This window comes from Erpetoichthys calabaricus, chromosome 1 (assembly GCF_900747795.2).
Source record: "Erpetoichthys calabaricus chromosome 1, fErpCal1.3, whole genome shotgun sequence".
Taxonomy (NCBI): domain Eukaryota; kingdom Metazoa; phylum Chordata; class Cladistia; order Polypteriformes; family Polypteridae; genus Erpetoichthys; species Erpetoichthys calabaricus.
In genome coordinates, this window is record NC_041394.2 from 330,059,938 (window position 1) to 330,068,709 (window position 8,772).

At 39.8% G+C, this 8,772-nt stretch overlaps 1 pseudogene; it reads left to right on the plus strand.

Moving 5' to 3' along the window:
• The window catches only part of LOC114664440 (zinc finger protein 91-like), a 65,577-nt pseudogene extending 57,174 nt beyond the window's left edge, over nt 1-8,403 (plus strand).
• The last annotated feature ends 369 nt before the right edge of the window (nt 8,404-8,772 follow it).

Sequence of the window (8,772 nt, forward strand, 5' to 3'; positions counted from 1 at the left end):
CAAAATCAAATTCTCACTTAGAGGATCTGTACAAAACATTTTCAAAACTTGGCAGGGTCTGATCAATAACATTTTAGAATATGCATTTAAATTGAGGAAGTGGATTTTCTCCCCTCTTTTTTTTATTCTATTTATTGTTATTAATTTATTTACTTTCATATTTTTACTATTTCACACCGCCCATTGTGTATTCAAACCTAACATTTTTACTTCCTATGTGTAATACTTTACATTTACTGACATTAAATTTCATCTGCCACAAATCTGCCCAATCCTGTATGCTGGCCAAGTCCCTCTGTAATGATTCAATGGATTTCAGATTATCTGCCAATCCTCCTATTTTGGTATCATCTGAAAACTTAACCAGCTTGTTACTTATATTCCTACCTAAATCATTTATGTATGTATGTATGTATGTATATATATATATACATACAAATTCAGATTCATAATTTACTTAGGCATTGCTCTGCTACAGATTGCCACACAGCCGCTCTCACTTTCATTTTTTGTGTTATTAGAAATCAACTGTCATTTCTTGATCAATGCTGAAAAGACTGTCACTCTCTCTGTTACATGTTTTATTTTTGCCATAGTTTTAAAAGAATAACTACGGAGGCCCTAAACCGCCAAGTGAAATAAACTTTTGAGTGCCTCCTATCTCATATGTACGATATAATATCTCATACATATATGAATGAGGTAACAACTCATACACACAAGATTAGCATTATTCATGTAAAGTCATGGTGTTGGTCACGGTTTTAATGAAGCATCTTGTAGTGTCATTAACTCAATCGTTTAGTTTGGTTGCCCGTATCGTACAATTCTATGCCCATTGCTTAACCAAATGCAGATCCAACTTAGAGCCGCCAGGCCAGCCTGCATGCTGCTCGGCTGCCTCATTTCTCCACATTCCAGGATTCTAACCTTGGCTCGCACATGCGCTCTGTGTTTGTACAATTTGCATGTTCTCATTTCTTTCAGAAGAGGCCCTTAACCTGACTGGCGACTTTAAATGGATCCTTTGTGAATGCCTGTGTGTGTCCAGCTATCAGCTTTCTTCCCGTCCATTGCTGACCAATGTTGGTGTCCTTCACATGGGATTGTATGATGCAGGCCAAAAAAATGAATAACTGAGTTAATGAGGCTACAAGATGCTTTATTAAAACAGTGGCCAACACTGTGATGTCTCATCAAGTTTACATTAACAGGCCACGTGTGTAATGGTTATAAACACTCATACTGACCTGAACACTTCCCTAATGATTTGCTTAAGATGGAAGTGACAATGAAATGAAGTGCCCTAACCCTTTCAAATTCACGGATACGGTATAAGTAATTAACCCTGAACCGCACTTTGCTCATTTGTTAATGTAAATTTATGTCGTACGTACTGTGAAGACGCTGAACGCAGCCCCAAGGGGATGTGGCTGCTCGTGTGGTTTGGCGCATTGACATTCTACCCTCTCATAGGTGCACAATGAAACACACTTTGACTGTCCTGATTGCAACACCAGGCTGTGCATTGGTGACAGTCTCAAAACATGTCACATGAAGGACGTGTACTAAATCTGCATCAGTACAGCAGTGGACACTAGACAGACCAGTCCTACTGTGTTTATGTATGTTGACGTGTTGGTATTTCTGTGTTTTCTGTTACATGTAATAACATTTCTTACTTGGAGTAAACATTAAGGAGGTTATTGTGGTAGTCCATTGTCACATGAAGACATCATGAAGGTTTGGGGCAGCCACATGAATATTGTTCAAGGGCTGCAAAAATGAGGTTTAAATTGAACAGAGATGTTCACAGATGTGAGTCCAAAACAGAACTGAAGTTATTGAGACAAGATGGTGGCTTTAAAGGCCAGTCAAGGAAATGACGTCATCTGTGCGGAACCAGAAGTGACATCGTCATTTTTTGGGGGGGACCGGAATGGACAGCATCATTGGTGGTGGACCAGAATTGACATCATTATGGGGGGAAGTGACGTCCTCATTTGCATCGAACCAGGAAGTGACGTCGTCGGGGGCCAGAAGTGACATCATCATTGGCACTGGAAAAAAACCGGAAGTGATGTCATCAGTAGCGCCGGTACCCTGCGGGATTTCCCATGGATGGTCAGCAAGAGATTGAGAGAGACAGTCAGCGCACCTCGACGCCCCCTGGTCTGGCGTGGAATTGCTATCATTTAGGCCCTTCAGCTGTCTCCCAATCGCACGTGTGTGACACACCATATAACAGCTGAAGATGGTTGCAGCTAACACATGCAGACACAGGGGCCAGCCAGGACTGAAATTAAGAGTTTGATGGTTCTCTTTAGTATTTGCATATCACTGTTAAATGGAAACCCAACCAAAAATATACCATTGAAATGGTGACTGCCGCTGTTTAAAAGAAGCATCTGAAGTTAACTGAGATGAAGTACAAAAATATGTTGCTGAAACCATCATTTTTTCAGCATTAATAATTGGCTTTAAATTAATAACTTGAGTTCAAACAAAAAGCTGCAGCCACTATGGCCCTCCATGACCAAGCTGGAGGGCCTATGCAGTAGTATAAGGAGTGCAATGCTCATATACTACCAGTAACATAGCAGTGGACAGCCGGCTGGAAAGATTACGGTAAAGCAAAATGTTCTCAGGCGTAAGTGTAGGTCCCAGTGGTGAAAGAGGCATGCAGACTGTTTTCCATGTGTTCCTTAATAAACATTCTCACTTGTTCTTGTTCATTAATCCTGTTGGCTTATTGTAAACCTTCTCCAGTTTCCCAGGCATGGCAAAGATAACCAAAAAAGAATAGGATGATGTCCATCATGTTAGTAATTTTAGAACCATACTTCTCATAGCACATGCAGGGCTTGGGGGCAGCACCCTGGTTGTTGGAAATAAACACCTACAATATATACAGGAAAAGTCCAAAAGTTCATTTTAAAAGATTTAGTCAAAATTCAAAGCAAATAGTCCACACAAAAATAAAGAAAAAAGGTTGTTACACACTGCGGTGCGCTGTTGCCCTGCACGGGATTTGTTCCTGCCTTGTGCCCTGTGTTGGCTGGGATTGGCTCCTGCAGAACCCTGTGACCCTGTGTTAGGTTATAGCAGGTTGGATGATGGATGGATGGATGGATGAGTTGTTACACACGTATAATAAAAGGCAAAAAATGGGAAAAAATTATTCTTCTATAAACTTAGTTCTTCTTCTCAAACCTCAGTTGTTTCTACACTTAAAGACACTTTACTTCCTCTTCAGCACACTCTAAACATACGGCACTGCACGTTCAATAGAGCATGTTAACTTTCACTCTATTGAGCACGTAAGGGACAGTTTAAAACCGTGTGCCCTCCATACCATACACACAGCAAGGCAGGTCACAATTCAGCTTGAGAGGGTTATAAGAACCTCCCATAGACAATGCACTAATACATAGGCAAACATTTAAAATAACTGAAATAACTAACAAATGGCTCTTACAATCTCAGAATAGATGTTTTCGGAAGTTTTCAGCTCCTCTTATACTACAGTAAGGGAAACAATTGTTAAAGAAAATATCAAGCAGCACTTTCCAAGTTTAGTTGTATTTAGCCAACACAAGTTAGGTTGTCTAATAAGGCAAATTTTATTAGAAGACAATGAAAGCTTTTGATCAGAGGAACACCATATTATTTATATCACTTTAAGAAAAAGCTTTTCATAAGGTTAGCCAACAATCTAAAATAAGCTGGACTTCATGTCACAGTTTGTAACTGGCTGCAAAATTGTCCTAAACACGAGAAGCCAAGGGTTATGGTGAGAGGAACTTTTAGGAAATGGGGTCCCCACTGGGTTCAGTATGAGGACTGGTATTTTTCTAGTCTATTTAAATTATCCACGTAAAAATATATGACAAGCTGTTTAGGTTTGATGATGACCCTGAATTATCTGGAATGGCAGGTACCTTTGAAAGAATAGAATCCTTACAGGTGGACCAGGACATAATTCAGGCTTGAGCAGATATGTGGGAGATGAAATTTAATAGAAATAAATGTGTGATTTTACACATAGGGAGTACAAGTATTATATATGTATGCACAATGTAATGGACCTAACACTTGAGGCACAAGGCAAGAATGGGGCTTGAGTGGTACATTAGTCCAACTTGCCAAGATAGTCAGTTTTCAGTTGTCAGTCAGCCAAATCTGCATGTCTTTGGGATGTGGATAGGAACAGGAATAACCAGAAACAACTACAAAGATAATATGATAGGCATGATGGATGTTCATGTTAATTTAATTGAAATTACTGTGGTGTGGAGCAGAGGAACAGGCAATCTGGTCAGGACTGATGGAGGGTGAATGCTGCATGATACAGACAGTCCCTGTATGAAAACCTGCTTCCTACTGCCAGAACACTTAAAGTGGGGAGGAAGTCTGTCTTGCAACAGGACAGTGGCCCAACACACACCACCAAAACCTCAACAGAGTTGCTTAAAATGAAAAATGTTGATGCTCTTGAGTGTCCCAGTTAGAGTGCTGCCCTTAACCTCATCAATCATCCGTGGTGTGACCTACAAATTGCTGCCCTCAATACTCCCCAGCTAAGCTGTCACAGCTTGAGGAATTTTGCATCAAGGAATATGTAAATCTTGCTTCTTCATTCATCTTGTGCAAAGTCAATAAGAGATTTATTCTGACCTGCTGTCATAGCTGCGAGAGGTGGTTCACACTGTGTGTGTGTGTGTGTAGGGCTTTATACCTGACTTCTCATTTATCTATTAACAAAGCTCTGTAAGAGGTGTCTGAAGTTGTTTCAAGAAATAGTTAAGTCTGCTCATCACTTCTCCCTCTCTTGCATTTAAAATACATTCCACATTCAGAGCTTTCAGCCACAATAAGTAATATTTGTCTTCTCAAGATAGGAAAACTGCTTCATTAACTGTCACTTGATTACTAAATGCGTGTAATGTGCTGTATAGCAGTAACTATAGAAACCATTTGCAAACTGGTAACCAAACATGGTCTTCATTATCTCAACATTGTACAAGTGCAGTTTTCTTTGACAATTACGATAATCAAGCCAATATTTTGTATACAGCAGGAAAAAAGTGAATCTCTTACCAATGAAGTGAAATATCATGGGTGGGTGTGGGTTTTTAATTGGGAGTACACTGTTCTAAACTAAATAATTACCTGTTGTCAGATCTTTTTATGTTTTTGTGCAGATTTTCAGCAGAATGGCTGTGATTATCCATCATCACTTCCTCAGGCCTCTGTGCATTGCAAATCTCAGAGGACACAGCACAGTGAAAATACGAAGTCATTAACATCTGCAGGAGACATTTTAATACCAGTCACTTTAAACTATAATTCCATGCCAACTGGGACTGACACAATAGAAGTTCAAAAACAGCAGAAGAAAAATTTTAAATGCAAGTCTCAATGCAGAAATGACCAGAGGAGCTACACAAGACTGGCAGCATATTGCTGCTCTGATTGTGGCAAACAGTTCTCTTGCAAGAGCAACCTTCAGACACACACTAGAATTCACAGTGGCGAGAAGCCTTATTGCTGTTCCAAATGTTCCAAACGATTCTCTTCCAGTAGCCATCTTAAAACACATACAAGAATTCACACAGGAGAGAAGCCATATTATTGTTCTGAATGTGGCAAACGATTCTTCTGCAGTAGCCATCTACAGACCCACATAAGAATTCATACAGGAGAAAAGCCATATAGCTGTTCTGAATGTGGCAAGCGATTCTCTGCCAGCAGTGATCTCCATAAGCACTCAAGGATTCACACTAAAGAGAAACCATATTGTTGCTCTGACTGTGGAAAACAATTTTCTGTAACTAGCAGTTTTCAGCGACACACAAGATTTCACACTGGAGAGAAGCCATATTGCTGTTCTGAGTGTGGAAAACGGTTCATTACAAGTGACAGGCTTCAGATCCACAGAAGAATTCACACTGGCGAGAATCCATATTGCTGTTCTGAATGTGGCAAACGATTCTCCACGAGTAGCAGTCTTCAGTATCACAGAAGAATCCACACTGGAGAGAAGCCATATTGCTGTTCTGAATGTGGGAAGCAATTTTTCTGCAGTAGTCATCTCCAAAAACACACAAAAATTCATACTGGAGAGAAACAGTACTGCTGTACTGAATGTGGCAAACAGTTCTCTGAAATGAGCATTCTTCAGACACACAAAAGAATTCACACTGGGGAGAAACCATATTGTTGTTCTGACTGTGGCAAACAATTCTTCAACAATAGTAGTCTTAAGTTTCACAGAAAAAAGCACACTGGAGAGAAACCATATTATTGTTCAGATTGTGGCAAACATTTCTCTTGCAGCAGCCATCTTCAGTCACACACAAGAACTCACACTGGTGAAAAGCCATATCGCTGTTCTGATTGTGGAAAACAATTTTCTTGCAATAGCCATCTTCAAACACACACACGTATTCACACTGGAGAGAAACCTTATTGCTGTTCTGAATGCGGCAAACAGTTTTCCAATAATAACAGTCTTCTGTACCACAGAAGAATTCACACTGGAGAGAAGCCGTATTGCTGCTCTGAATGTGGGAAACCATTCTCTTGCAGCAGCCATCTTCAGGCACACATGAGAATTCACACTGGTGAGAAACCATATTGTTGTTCCAAATGTAACAAACAATTCTCTTGCAGTAGTCACCTTAAAACACACACAAGAATACACACTGGAGAAAAGCCATTTTGTTGTCCTGAATGTGGCAAACAATTTTCCACCAGTAGCAGTCTTCAGAAACACAAGAGTACACACTGAAAGGAGACCATATTGGTGCTCTGACTGCAGGAAACAACTAACCGACAGTAGCACTCTTTCAGACCCACAGACAGGTTCTTACCAAATTCATATTCTATATTGGTGTTCAGACTTTGTCAAACAATGGAGATGCACCCACTGACTTTCCCTGGATGGTTTCAATTGTCACTTTTTTTTTTTAAATGAAAATTGGCCAGTCTGATTCAGATTGCTGATTTGTGTGTACACTCGTTCCTTGTGTCATGTGTCTGTTGTGGTAGAAGAGCTTGGTTGGTGCCAACCCGACACAGACTGACACCGGAGGCACGTGAAAATGAAAATAAAAGATTTATTTGTTCTTCAGCCGTGGGGCATGTCTTCCCCGTGTCCCACAGGCCCTACACAGTCCCAAAACACACCACCAAAGAAAAACACCCACAAAAATCACTCTCTTCTTCATCCACTCTTCCCAGGCAGCTTTTTTGTCCTTGTCCTCGTCCTCCTCCTGACTCTGGCACCTCAAGTAGTGGCTGCAGGCTCTTCTTATGGCCCACCCGGAAGTGCTTCAGGTGATAATTAACCTAATTCAGGCTGCACTTCCGGGTGTGGCTGCATTCCAGCCCACACAGGCTCGTTAAACCGTGCAGCCCCTCCCAGTGGTGGCCACGAAGTCCAACAGGTGTGAGCCTTGAAGTCTCACACTGTGGCCTCGATGTAACCCAGGAGGGCTGCCACCATGCGTTCCAGGGGGCGTAGTGTTCATCCCATGGCTGCTCCCCCGGTCCCAGTCTCAAAGGCGCATCCCGGTCATCCGCCACACTGTTTAATGTATGAGCGCTTGTCATAAAGGGTAATGGTCACAATTTTCTATCTTTTAAAAGCAAAGAGTATTCTTTATTGTTGTTTTTCAAGGCAATGAAATACGACAACTGTTTTTATTTAAATCACAGGAAAAAAGTGGATTGGTGACATCAGGTAACATTTTTAGCCAAATTCTTTAAGTTTTAAGTTTTTTTGTTTCTCCCATGATAGGTCACTGGTTACCCATAAGCTCAATTATAAAATGAAAGAGCGAGCTAGTTATTTTAAAAATTCTTTATAAAATATGCTTCAGGTTAGAAAGCAATTTCATGTGGTAAATTAATATATGCCATAATTGCAAAGACATGACTTTGACTTGAAATACTTCCTTTAAGCAATGTAAACTTGACAAAAAGTACAAATACAATTGAGACAAACCACAGGCTTTTTAAAAACCTTGAGTAAGGCTTCTGCAAAGGAATGTGAAAAAAGGTAGATTTTAACATTCTTTGTGACTACTTCTTCTGTGATTATTGTAATTTCCATTAATAAATGTTTTACTTTTTTCCTCATTTTGCTATTTAAATTATAAATTGAGTCATGAAAGTATAGATTTGTCCTAAGTGAAATGTGACTGTTCCTAAAAACCCATTAATTAGACTTTCATGTTGTAACAGCTAAACTGACATTTAAGTAGAAATGATGTGCTTCTCAATATGTACAATTCTAAATTTCTGTACTGTTTTGCATCATTATACAACTTTATAGCTGTCAGTGTAATTATTCACATATTTGTATTATTAATAAATTGATAATCAGTTGGTGGCGTCCTGTTCTATACACAAATAAAGAAAACAAATTGCTACATGTAATGCCTATGGTAACATTGTACTGCAGGTATCGCCTTTAGTCACAAACTGCTCATATGAAGTGAAGCTCTTCATTTTTTTCTTTTGTTTGAAATGATGTATTAAACTTGAGAAAGAGAACACCAGTAAAATGGAGATTGATGTCTCATTAACTGAAGCGGAGTGTCGGTTCATTCTGCAGATATTAACATTAATGACAGCAGCCAGACATTTAAGGGTGCGTCACTTGATTTCATTTAGAAAATGTTAATGAGAGAGGAAGAGAGATGGGTGGGGTGGGGATTAATTTGATTTTAGTTTTGTTAAGTTTGACTTGATTGTACGAAATGT